Genomic DNA, 13,870 nt, shown 5'->3' with positions numbered 1-13,870 from the left:
GGACTAACTTTTGGGTAGATTTGTGCTGTGAGTCTCTTAAACACAAAAGCTTGGCTTGATCAAACATTTTAAAATTAGAAACTAATTGTTCAGTGCTAGCATGGTTTCAGTTGCTCTTCATTTCCAATTTTTCAACCCTGATGTGGTTAGTAGCACAGCGATCAAAAATGGTAAAAGAGTCTGCGTGTTTGCAGAATTAAGACCACAGTTATTTGTATACACATGAAGGCAATAGATTTAAAGGGATTTTGTATATTTGCCTTGAGGCCAAGCTCTCTCTCTCTCTCCCTCCCACACACCTACCCCTCAGCAGCTTATACTTGTCAAGGTTTCAATGAACATTAATTGCAAAAGTAGTCCCCAGCGTGGCCTGAAACCAAACACACTGCAGTTCTGATAAATTGAAAGTGGCATATTAAGAAGCATTTTATCATAGATCACTGAGTCTGACACTACTGGGGTCAGCATCCAAATTCAATTGTACCCCCAACAGAGGTGGGTCTGCAGCACCCACTCTCATTTATTTTGTTTAGAGTTCAGCTGTGCTTAAGAGACAGAGAAAGATAGATTAAGAAAAGTGAGGTGACAAAAAGAGTAACAAGTAGGTGAGGGCGATGAAGAGAAAAAGAAGGAATGTACTTAACAAAAATAATGCAAAGTGGTACCATGTTAGAAGCTGGAGTAAAGTCATGTTCTGGCTCTGGAAAGATTTAACCCTCAAATTACCACACCCTATTGTATTTAAGCCTAAATACATGTAACTGAAATAACTGCACATTGTTCCTGTGAGCATCCCTGCTTCCACTCCCCTGCTTCTGCTGTTGTGACTTTTAAACTGCAAGCTCCTTGGGGCAGAAAGCAGTTTTCTTGTATCCTGTAAAGCAGGAGCGGTTGACCCATGCCCTCCCCAATGTTGCTGAACTACAATGACTGTAGCCAGCATGGCCAATGGTCAGAAATAATGCAAGCTGTAACAACTGGAGGACCAGAGGCAATCTGCCCCTGCCATAAAGCACCATGCACAACAATGGTGCACTTCAATAAATAATAGGAGTGATAGTTTATGAAGACTACTGAGGTAGATGATGAAAGTCACATGCATTACTTCCCCACAGGTTGATAATATTTGTGCAATTTAGTTAAGATAGCTGTTATGGTGCATTTGTAGATTGAAGGCTCTCTTCGTATAGCATTCTTTGCAAAAACTAACAAGCATGCCCTGTGTATAATGAAATACACTCCAAAGCGTCCAGCAGTCTTTTAGTCTTTTGAGCAGCAGCAGCGGTTTTAGGATTAATCGGAGGCGGCATGGGAAACTTTGAAAAGAAAAGCACAGCCTTTCACTTCCCGGCTTCCTTACCAAATTGTGGGGGAAAGGAGAGAAACACTCACACTGTGAGCAATAACGCTGGTCCTCCTGTCTCTTCAGTGGGTCGGAAATAACGGATTAAATCTTAATGCGTGAAGTCAGAAACTTCAAAAAAATAAAGAAAACATAGAAGACCGCGTAGGGGATGGATAGAGAAAAGGGACAGCTGAGTGTATGCAAGCGATAAACCCCTACGAAGAAGAAGAAAAAGAGGGGGGTTGTTGTCTACTGAAGAGATCTTTAACTCCCTCGCCAGCCGCTACCAAAAAGGGATTATTATTTCCCAAGGGAAACCGCTTTTCTTTGCCCGATGATGCAGCAGACGCTCTCTCCTCCTGGTCCAGACACAATATCTTTAAAAGCATCTCCCGAAACAACCATAACCACCAGACAGGACAGGAGGAGGAAATGGAGCAGCAACATGGGCAAAACAAATAAACCCGCCTTGAATCTCCGAGGAAGCTGCCAGCTCTTTGACGGCCTCCGAGCGGGTCGCCCCTCTTTTCGCCCAGACCCGATCCTGACGTGCCCACTGACGGCGGCAGCGCCCAAGTTGGGCTCCAGGCAGCCACCTCCGGACGGGCACCGTCCAAGGAAGGCACCGCGGGGCGGGAAAGCGACGGGGAGAGGAAGAGGGAAAAGTTGCTCAACAGCAAAGCAAGAAGCTGCAGCTACAGCAGCGGGAGCAGCAGCAGCAACCGCCGAGATCCCTCCCTCTCTGCCGGGGAAAAGCAGGCGAGGAAAAGCACACGCAGCAGCGCGCACGCCGCCGCCGATAGCGGAGGGAAGGCGGGCAGAGGCAGGTGCCCAGCTGGGACCCCCACGCACTCGGCAGGAGTCCAGGAGGGAAGAGGGGAAACGAAGTCGGAGGAGTTGCTGGCGAGCGGACAGCGCGGGGCGACCCCTCGCTGAGGAGAAATGTGCCCCGACGGGGGCGGCGGGAGCGTCCGCCCGTCCGCCCTGGCCAGGCGACGGAAACAACTTGCCTTCCTCCTCCTCCTCCCCTCAGCGACTCCGACGGCGAGGGAGGTCAAAGCCCCCTTTTTTCCCCCGTGCCCTTTCCCCCCCACTCCACCCCGGCTACTCACCCGCGCTCCGAAGGCCGCTCGCCTCAAGTGTTGTCCGGCGACCACGGCTGAGGCTCTTTTTCCCCCCCTCACCGACTCGCCCAAGCGGCCGCGGCTGCCTTGCTGACGCCGAGAGGAGCTAGAGGAGCCTCGGCCCGCCCCCCGTCCCTCCCCCGGAGCCCGCCAGGCCCGCCCTCGCGCCCTCCCACAGCCCGCGCGCGAAGCTCCGCCTCGCGAAGGGAAAAAAAACCACCCCAAAACGCGAGGCGGCCCAGCCGCCGCGAGCGGAGGAAGCTTTTGTTTTGCTCAGGCGCGCCAGGCTTGGAAGCCTGACAGGAAAAAAGCCCCCGTGGGCGGCAGAAAGGCGGCGAGCTCCGAGGAGGCCTTTCCCCCCTCCCTTTCCCCTCCTTTTATTTTATTTTTTTGCGGTGGAGGGAGATAAGTGCACACAGTAGGGCAAAGGCTGCGGCGTCGGCGTGCGCTGAGTGTCCCTGCTCTTCCCAAAGATAAAGATAAGGAGGGGGAAGAAGACCAGCCTTTGTTATTAATAAGAAGGAACTGCTCTGTATAGCCTAGGGCCTCTTTTCAAAGGTGACGACAAATCCGCCACACACACCCCATGACAAAAATGCACACCCCCCACACACTGACAGAATTCCCTACATAGAAAGTGAGGGTGTATAGCATGGTGGCCTCGTGTAAAGCTGTGTGACAGTGCCAAGCCGTGTCCTGTCGCATTGTGTAACCAACTGGTGTGTTTGACTGGGTCGTGCTAATATTGCTGCTTCCTTTTTACCAGGTAGATTCTTACCTTGCAGGAATGTGGCCAAGTTTCAGGTGGTCCTTGGCCCTTTGCCACATCGCCAGATGTAATGTCGGCATTGGTAAACCTGGCCCAAAGTGCAAATGGAGGAGAGCTTGGTTGGTTAGAGAGCGGCGCCAACGCCAAGGTTGCAGGTTCGATCCTCGTCAGAAACAGCTGCCCATTCCTGTGTTGCAGGCGTGTTATGATGCTCAGGCTCGCTTCCAACTCTATGGTTCTATGAAAATCCCTCTTCTGAAGCTAGTATTTTCTTGTGGGAGTGCCCCTCTGCATGCTGGACCTCTCTTAAGAGGTATTTGCGCTCCTATGTAGTTGGCCCCAAATATTATTATCAGAGAAGACAGGAGTGCCTGGCATGCTCTGGTCCATGGGGTCATGAAGAGTTGGACACAACTAAACGATTAAACAACAACAACAACAAATTATTATCAGATGTGTAAAGGTGAGCTCAGCCTCCGCAGCCTCATCATTTCGTAAATATCTCTGTAGTAGCCGATGCCAGTGATAATGACTTGGTTTTTCTTAAGGCATCTCAAAACTGCTGTGCATTCTCTCAGTCAACATTCTCTCAGTCTTACCAGAAGATGCTCCTTATATTCATAGAATCATATTACTGTAGAGTTGGAAGGAGCCATGAGTTAAACCTCCTGCAATGCAGGAATCTTTCACCCAAGCCCAGGACCCTGTCTACCAACTGAGCTGTCCTAGGGTCTTGGTTACTCTACATCAGGCATCCCCAAACTCAGCCCTCCAGGTGTTTTGGGACTACAACTCCCATCATCCCTAGCTAACAGGACCAGTGGTTAGGGATGATGGGAACTGTAGTCCCAAAACATCTGGAGGGCCAAGTTTGGGGATGCCTGCTCTTCCCAAACCAGCAGTGCGCTCCCACTGCTGGTTTGGGAAGTGATGTACACAAGTTCGCCACCGTTCATATATATACAGTGTCTGTGCTGTTTCTTATGAAATACTGTGTTTTGATGTGTTTGTTTACCCCCAAGCTAGCTTTCATCCAAACTAAAGAAAAGAATGGCCGTGCTGCATTTTAAGCCAGTAATGTGTACATGTTTTTACTTCTAAGTTTTGGCTGGCTTGCCAACTGCAGTATTATATACAGCTTGAAAAGTGGGGCGGGGTGTGTGGGGCTATAAAATAAAGAAGAAATAAATAAGCAATACCTAGAGATATCTAGCAAGGTTTAGGCCCTCTGGGTCTACACTATAAAAACTGGTGATATGTGTGTGTGCAAACAGTGTTTGCGTAAGCAAAGTTAATTACTTTTTTGGGAATTGCTCTGGAATTAATATTTAATTGCTGTACTGGAACAGATGTACCTGCAAGTGGACAGAAAGGGAATTTGTGCACTCTTGTATATTGTTTCATCTCCTTTTGTGAAAATAAATGAAGAATAACTGGTTAAAAGAATTCAACCCATAGGTGTCACAGATAATGCCAGTAGTGCTCAGTATTGCAAGGAAAACGACAAAAGTGAATCTATTGGATTAAAGAGGGGCTGCGAGAAGAAAATTGACTTTTGGGTTTCTCTCTTGGGTGTTCATGCAAAGGAACTTGAGGATTGGGGAAAGGGTGCAGTTTTGTCTTTTGAATGAAATTCCAAAGGTATTGTCGTTTTGTGTTGTAGGCAATACATTGAAAAGATTAGTAGTTCAGGGTAATCGTTTCTCCTCTTGTTTTATGAATGTAATATCCTTTTGGGATATTATGGTGATGGCTGAGTTATTGTGGGTAGTATACTTGGAAGTTGAAGGCTAAACATTTTAGGGCGCTCAGGGCATTCTCCACTGGGAAAGCCTTGAAATAAACATATCCCAGTTTGGTGTATTCGTCTCCAGGCAAGATTTTTTTGTTGTTGAACCATGCAACTGCAGAGAGCCTCCAGGAAGGGGGATGAACTCCACCAGAGGCTAGGCGAGAACATTGCTCTCAGTGGAAAAGCTCCTTGGCAGGCAACAACATCAATCACTGGCAGAAGATTTGTTGTGACAACATGAAGGGAAGAGGAGCTCGGGATGCTCTAGATGTTAGCTCTGTTGTTGTGTCCTTGGAATAAAATTAACGGTGTGGTTTTTAAAAATCTCTTTCAAGTTTTTAAATTTTAACAAGGCGAAACAACAGCTTTTCTTCTTATTGACAAGCTACTTGCTAAGGAATACTACCCTGCCACTCAGTGAAGAGATTATTGTAGCTGTGACATGCTATTCAAGTGCAGAGAAACTGGATTCAAAATCTCACCTAACAAGAGGATTTTTTAAAAAATGGATTTAAAATTAATAACATCTAGATTGCCATCTTGCACGTTGGTAAGCACTCACTGAGAAATGTCATAGGAACAATCGCTCACTGACGTTAAACCCAATGTAATGAAGCAGTGAGGGCAGGGATCCTGAAAACATTCTGTCAGTCCCAGTTCTTTTGACATTTGCACAGGTGCAGTTTCAGAAGAAATAAGCCTGTAGCCTCTTTCTCTGATAATGCATGCTAACGCAGTTAGAATCCCAGTGGTTAATCTCTCTCAGAGGGAGATTTAGAAGCCCTATGTGCTAAGTCCAGGAGGCAACTAGGAATGCTCAAATGTGAAAATAGGCGGCACCTAACTGCACTTCCACCCAGTTGCCTGCAGGTGAAGAAAAGAAGCATACAGTACTAGCTAATTTATGGTAAGCTCTAAAGATCTAGCAGGGGTTTCTAACATGAATCACAGTATCCAATGCTGAGGTATTATCTGCAGTTTTATCTGTGAAAGTGACTTGCCCACATGTTGGCATCTATCTGTCTTGAGAAACAATGGAGTGCACCTCGAGGTTTGGGTGTGTGAAGTCAAACTGCTGTAGAATCACAGCACCAGCTGTGGCTGCAGAGACCAGTAACTCGTAACTGCTGCCTCCTGCATTGTTTTTGCTGTGTTAGCAGCACCAAAGTGACCTCTCTGGGGTTCAAGGCTGGGCAGTGTGTATGGAGGTCCTGGGCTGCCCAGACAACAAGAGCTCCTTCTCGGCCTTTCTGATGTGGTCCAAAGGACAACAAAGCAATACATTTGGCACCAGCTTGGCTGCAGGAGTTGCTGAAAGAAGACATGCAAGATGCTATCCAACCACCTTAGGGACTCCACTTTGGATTTTTGAAGGTTTGCTCCTTAGCGTTTTCTCCTCCCAAAGATGTCCTGCAAGGCCAAGGTTACTTGGCTGCATAACATACATAAAAAAAACATAAGAAGAGCCGGCTGGGTCAGGCTAATGGCCCATCTAGCCCAATGTCACATTCTCACAGTGACCAACCAGACGCCTGTGGGGAACCTAAAAGCAGGACCAAGCACAAGAGAACTCCTCCAACCTGTGGTTTCCAGCAACTGGTATTCAGAAGCATTACTGCCTATAACCATGAAAGCACAGCATAAGCATCATGGCAAGTAGCCATTGATATCCTCCATGAATTTGTGTAATCCTTTTTTAAGCCATCCAAGTTGATGATCATCACTGCCTCCTGAAGGCCCAGTTCCATGCAAGCTGCATGAAGGAGTATTTGCTTTTGTCTGACCTAAATCTTTAAACATTCAGCTGCATCACATGTCTCCAAATTCTAGTGCTACGAGAATTTTTCAATTTTTTCAATTTACTTTCTCCATAATTTTATAGACTTGTAACATGTCCCCTCATAGTCTCCTTTTCTCTAAAAAGCACCCAATATTGTGACCTTTCTTCATAGGGGAGTTGCCTCACACACACACACACACCGATCATTTTATATTCCCTTCTCTTAACCTTTTCCAGCTCTACAATATCCTTTTCGAATGGAGGCAACCTGGACTGTACACAATATTCCAAATGCAGTCGCACCATAGATTTGAATAATAGCATTATGATAGTGGCAGTTTTATTTTCAATTCCTTTCCTAATAATCCCTAGCATGGAATTCATCTTTTTCACATCTGCTGCACACTGGATCTACATCTTCAGCAAGTGTTACAATCCCCTACAGGACCTGATTTGTAGAGTAAATCATGTTAGGTTCTAGACTTCAGTATAAAAATATCTGTGTCTGGGGAAAGTATTAGAACAGGCTTTGTGGATATCCTTATGTAAATACATGATATTGTCTCTGCAGATTTCATGGCTGATCCCTGACTTGGGGCAGCCAAGGCTCAAGGTAAGCCTCCTTGTTTTGTATAGCTCACATATCTGAAAGATAATCTGTAGCCTTAGTTGGGCTTTGTCTCTTACGTGAATATTAAAACAGTAGTATCTTACTGTGACTTGCCTCCTGGTAGGATTAAGTATCAGGTACCATTTCTTTGTGGTGCTGTCCTAAAATGGGAAACCAGCTATTTACACAGCACTCATCTAATGTCTATGGCTAAGGATTAGTTTCCAGGATTACAAGGATCCATTTGTATAAGAATGATCCTGCATGTATCCCCACACCTTATTGTTCTGTGTATAGTGAGTATTAATTAAAAACTATCCCTAATTGGAAACATGCAAAGCTTGGTGTGATCCTCTGATAATCTATGGACTAACCCTATAATTGAGATGTTGCATGTTGACTGTTTCCAGTTTTAATTTTCACACTTGCTGAAAGGTTGCTTATATTTTGCCACGTACCACCTGCCATTTCTCTGCACAGTATTTCTGCAAGCAATTTGATTAACTGGAAAAGATAAATAGATGGCCACAGTAACTTTATTAGTAGCTTACAGAGTGAAAATAGTAACATCACTAAGGAGTTATTAAATGGAAGTTCCTGGCTTTTTAGGAGATTCCTTTTTTGAACAACATGGACTAACACTGGTAGAGTGTAAATTGTTATAATTCATATTTCTAATTAAAACAACAACAACAACCCATATTCTGATTTAGAAAGATGAAAGACGCAGCGGGAGTGCTAACATAAACAAGCGCTTTGATGTACAATGACACAGAAATCAAGTTGTCATGAATTATAGATTCTGACTATAATTAATCAGGTGGAGTGTTGATGAGGTGGAGATAGCATGAACGTAGCCTATGTTGGAAGGTATATTTATAATAAATCTGCTGCAGCTCTTAAGGATGGGATCATTGTAACCTGGCTTTTTGTATCTTGGCTTTTGAACAGATCTGATTTGGAACCATGACCTATTAACTTGTCACAGTTTGTGTGGTCCTGTACAGCCTGTAAGGACATGGATCACTGCAGAATAGAATCTAAAAGAACTGAGCTGCAGAGAGGCAGAGATTCCTATAAGCAGTATGCCTGAGCTATTAAACCATTACCCAACACAGCAGTTAATGATGCATACTAATTAATTCCTTGTTATAAGACTGTGGTTTAAAAATAAAACAATTCAAAGGACCACCAGGGTCACTCATTCTGTATACATTTTCCATTAAAGAAAATGGTGATGTTCACAAATGAATTTTGCTGCGAAAAGCAGTTTAGGAGGTAGTGGCTGAAAAATTATGGCCCATTTCTAACACTCTACTTCCAGTGTCCTGCAACAGTGCCAAACCCATGGGGGATATCTCCCCCCTTCCCGATGTCTGTTATCTTTATGGTTTTTTGAGAAATATTGAGGGCTGAAGTCAGTTTGACTTACCACAAAATTGGGAAAATACTGACAAGCAACCTTCACACATTAGGTTACAGCATATTTTAAGCAAGAAGAATATTGCAAGTGGGATCTTGCAATCTATGCTGCACAAGAAAATCAAACTGACATGAAATGACATGAAATACATCAACAGTGTCCTTCTTTTGGAGGATTACACACTCCACTCATTAGTCCCCATCATGTTAGTAATCCTACATTTTGTTCATTTGGACACAGGTTATAAACCTATTCTAACGTACCCATTCTTCAGAGATGATGCAAATCTGTTTCTTAGTCTACTATCCATGCATTTCATGTCCTATGTTGTTGTGTCAATTGCCCCCTTTCCATGTATGGCTGCAGCAGTTCTACACTCATTAAGAAGGGATTGAGCTCCATAGTACTCAGCGGGCCTCACTTCTCAGAAAACATATACAGTGGTACCTCAGGTTAAGTACTTAATTCGTTCCGGAGGTCCGTACTTAACCTGAAACTGTTCTTAACCTGAAGCACCACTTTAGCTAATGGGGCCTCCTGCTGCTGCCACGTCGCTGGAGCATGATTTCATTTCTCATCCTGAAGCAAAGTTCTTAACCTGAAGCACTATTTCTGGGTTAGCGGATTCTGTAACCTGAAGCGTATGTAACCTGAGGTACCACTGTATGAGATTGTGCTCTAAATTTATTAGGCTTTTCCAGTACTTCTAGATTCTGAGCAAGTAAAATATAGGATTTTTTATTGAGACTGACAGGCAAGTATAGGGTAAAATAGGATGATATAAGCAATAATACTTTTGGGATTGCGCTACAAGGCAATAAATACTTATTTACTTGAATACCCTTCTAATTGTGTCCTCTGATTTGGATTGCAGCATATAGACCAGAATCTATTTCCTTAAGAGCAGGATTGAAAGAGCTTTTGCAGATATAGTTTTTCCTGCATTGTTAATGCAGAGTTGATGACCATGTGTTTCTTTCTACTCTGGGGGTGGTGACTCTGGGGTCCTCCAGAGGTTGTTGGACGACACCTCCCATAATTCCTGGCCATTGGCCATGCTCTCTGGGGCTAATGTGAGTGGGAGTCCAACAATTTCTGGAAAGTCACAGGTTCTACATACCTGATCTACCTATGCCTCTTTGTTCCTTTTTATTATGTTATTGGTTCATTTACTTATCAATACTAAGTTTGTTTCTAAATCTCTGTTCTGTTGTGCCATTTCTTATCTTCATGCATTCTCTTGTGTGGCTCTTTATGTGTGGCAAACACTTTTTAAAATATATATTTACCAGGCTTTTCTCTTTTAAGAACTTACTAAAAACCCAATTTCTCCCCTTTGCATTACCTTCTTGATGGTATTTTCTTTATCTGTTATTTTTTTACCCTTATCTTCATCTTGCCTATTTTATAGATTTCTTTTTACTCTAATTGCTTTCTAGTTTGCTTTTAGCTTCACCAAGCAAGTTCAAAGTTTTTCTTTCCTCCCCTCAGTCCTCTTCCCTTGTGCGTCCTTAAAAAAATAAATAATTGTGAGCCTGTTCACTTTTATTTCAGGGGCTTTTACAGATATTTAATTATGATAGTGATTATTCCACTTTGCAACTTGAGGGAGAAACGTAGGCAGGTAGTGGATTGACCCATGAACCAGGGACCTTACAGTGTGCAGCTAAGGACTTAAATGAGGACAATATTTAGGCTACTTCCTCTGGCATGGAAGTGATTTCACCAGGGAAAGGTGAAAGCTCATGTTCATCTGCTCAGTGGTCATTATCTGGCTTTGTTTTCTTCCCCACCCACCCCCAGCTTCTATCTACAAAAATTTAGAGGTAAATTATTTCACACATTATTGTTGTGAGGTCTAGCTTGGCCCTAAGGTAGGTTACAACTTCGTGGTACGTGGCATGCTGTTATATACAATTGTTGGTTTAATTATTGGAATTTTGAGTTAAAAACGCACCCAAGATTCCAGCGAGGTGCTACCAGTCCAAACAGATAGCATTGGCCGAGGCAGCCTGACTCTATAAAAAGCTGCTCCATTATTATTTTCCTATGCTCAAAGCTTCTAAAGAATCTGCAGCCCTCCAGATGATGTTGGACCAACTCTCATCAGATCCAGTCTGCATGGCCAACAGTAAGGAATGATGAGAGCTATATTCCAACAACGCCTGGAAGACCCCAGGAGCTGCTTCACTGTCTTAAAGAAAAATACATGTTTTTCAGTACCAAGAGGTAGTTCTTCTATCTTCCTAGTTCTGGAGACCCACAAAAGCAATTTCAGATACTGTAACTTCCACATTCAATTTATTGTTTGCACTTCTAGTATCTTCATGCTCAATGGTTTCCGTGGAACATGCTGAGGCTGTTCAGAGTTGGCAATGGGAACATGCCATGTTTCTTGACAGCTACAGTTCAGTTCATTTTCATAACACTATGCTTCTAGTATATTTGGACACTGAAGGACGACCTAAGATCAACTGCCCTGCTGAGAGACGAAAGGAGCTATATATCGAGGTTCATGGGAGAATGTCAACTAGATCATATTGTAGACCACACTAGTGTTGTTACAAATATGAGCCCTCTTAGAATGAAACAGAAAAGAAAGGGAAGTAGGCAAAGACACTATCACTGGTTGGGCTGCTTACTCCCATCCCCCATTTGTTTAATGCCTACCGTTATTAAATTAATCTAATATATTTTAGGAAAGCTGTGAGGGGACTCCAGTTCAAAAGCTGGATACAAATCTACTGAATAAGTAACTAACTAACTAACTAACTCATAGTAGAGGATAAAATTAGTTTAGTTTTTTTGATTCCACATAGTGGACACTAGCCCATAATGTAAATGGGGAACTGCCCCACCAGCCTCACTGTCCTCCACCAGTCCCCACCTCTTTTCCTTCAACTTTACAACTCACCCAAGGGTCATCCTCATCCTCATCTGTCTCAGTTTTGCCCCCAGTAGAACTCAGCAGGAGGATGGGGAGAAATCTAAAATTAGTTGGATTTGTGTCTCATGAGTTTTGGCTTTACTTATTGTTGACCTCTCAGTCTTCCACCCTACCAGTCCCAGTAGGCCCCAGCTGCCACTGATGCCAGAGGCTGAGATCATCAATCTCCCATGCAACAGGAAGCCAAGAATGGGTTTTCCTGTTTTTCATGCCTTGCGAGGACAGCAGCTCCACATAATTATCAAGTTAGCCAATCCCAAAGAGTTGTGAGTGTCTCTGCTTAAATCAGTCAGAAATTGTGAGTTTTTCACGGTGCAGATTATGCAAATGCAAAATTTGTACGTGATTTTAAAGAGGCTTCCAGAAACGCTCACAAAGATCAGTAGCAAGACAAGTGGTATCACAACAGCTCAAAAAACCTAATTTCATTTGTATGTTGCCATATATTAAGGTGGCTTCACACTCGATAAGGCAAGCATAATTGTAGTGGTGTGCTAGTGCTGCACTTGTGTTGCCTGCAGCAAATGCATGCAGTGTGAACATCCTTTTAAAAAACACTGTACCCAGGGCCAAGCCCAGTTGGACTTCTTGGTGTTCTGTATGCAGCTCTTCAAAGACGAATGTATGTCATTCGTACTTTTCATGTTTGGTGCAGGAAACTCCATTGTAATGCTGGTGTACCTACAGCAGTGATGTCTCCAAAGTATAGTATGGAACCAATCTACAGTATTCTTTCAGAGTATCTCTTAAAGTATGCATTGCATAGGGTGAAATTATACTCATTTCATGAGATAATCATTTCTGCCAAAGCCAGAGTTTCAGATTTAGTTTATGTTGTGGATTATTATGTATTTTAAATACAAATATATTATTTTATTATAGGTTCTGTTCTTTACTAGACACAAGGAACCCACATAGTTCTGTTCATACAAACTTGTATCAGTAGAGCAGCAGAAGTTAGGTTTCTGTGACACTTTTTTAAAAAATGAAAATGAAAGAACTGGCAGATGTGATCTCAGAACCACTGGCAGTCATCTTTGAGAATTCCTGGAGAACAGGTGAAGTCCCGGTAGACTGGAGGAGGGCAAATGTTGCCCCTATTTTCAAAAAGGGGAAAAGAGAGGACCCAAATAATTACCGCCCAGTCAGTCTGACATCAATACCAGGGAAGATTCTGGAGCAGATCATTAAGCAAACAGTCTGTGAGCACCTAGAAAGGAATGCTGTGATCACCAATAGTCAGCATGGATTTCTGAAAAATAAGTCATGTCAGACTAACCTGATCTCGTTTTTTGACAGAATTACAAGCCTGGTAGATGAAGGGAACGCAGTGGATGTAGCCTACCTTGATTTCAGCAAGGCATTTGACAAGGTGCCCCATGATATTCTTGTAAAGAAGCTGGTAAAATGCGGTCTTGACTATGCTACCACTCAGTGGATTTGTAACTGGCTGACTGACCGAACCCAAAGGGTGCTCATCAATGGCTCCTCTTCATCCTGGAGAAGAGTGACTAGTGGGGTGCCACAGGGATCTGTCTTGGGCCCAGTCTTATTCAACATCTTTATCAACGACTTGGATGATGGACTCAAGGGCATCCTGATCAAATTTGCAGATGACACCAAACTGGGAGGGGTGGCTAACACCCCAGAGGACAGGATCACACTTCAAAACGACCTTGACAGATTGGAGAACTGGGCCAAAACAAACAAGATGAATTTTAAAAGGGAGAAATGTAAAGTATTGCACTTGGGCAAAAAAAATGAGAGCCACAAATACAAGATGGGTGACACCTGGCTTGAGAGCAGTACATGTGAAAAGGACCTAGGAGTCTTGGTTGACCACAAACTTGACATGAGCCAACAGTGTGACGCGGCAGCTAAAAAAGCCAATGCAATTCTGGGCTGCATCAATAGGAGTATAGCATCTAGATCAAGGGAAGTAATAGTGCCACTGTATTCTGCTCTGGTCAGACTCACCTGGAGTACTGTGTCCAGTTCTGGGCACCACAGTTCAAGAAGGACACTGAGAAACTGGAACGTGTCCAGAGGAGGGCAACCAAAATGGTCAAAGGTCTGGAAA

General features: G+C 43.7%; 1 protein-coding gene across 7 annotated transcripts in view; it reads right to left on the bottom strand.

Moving 5' to 3' along the window:
* Positions 1-2,600, bottom strand: part of PAM (peptidylglycine alpha-amidating monooxygenase) — a 119,809-nt gene extending 117,209 nt beyond the window's left edge. For 6 of the 7 annotated variants that reach the window (XM_053408347.1, XM_053408351.1, XM_053408349.1 and 3 more), the window contains exon 1: positions 2,458-2,599. The gene's annotated coding sequence lies outside the window, so the exon portion shown is untranslated. Of the gene's footprint in view, positions 1-2,457 lie in introns of all 7 variants that reach the window. The other variant, XM_053408350.1, reaches the window with a different exon arrangement.
* Between the last annotated feature and the right edge of the window lie 11,270 nt (positions 2,601-13,870).

This window comes from Podarcis raffonei, chromosome 11 (genome assembly GCF_027172205.1).
Source record: "Podarcis raffonei isolate rPodRaf1 chromosome 11, rPodRaf1.pri, whole genome shotgun sequence".
Classification (NCBI taxonomy): domain Eukaryota; kingdom Metazoa; phylum Chordata; class Lepidosauria; order Squamata; family Lacertidae; genus Podarcis; species Podarcis raffonei.
This window is presented reverse-complemented; position numbering and strand designations above follow the sequence as displayed.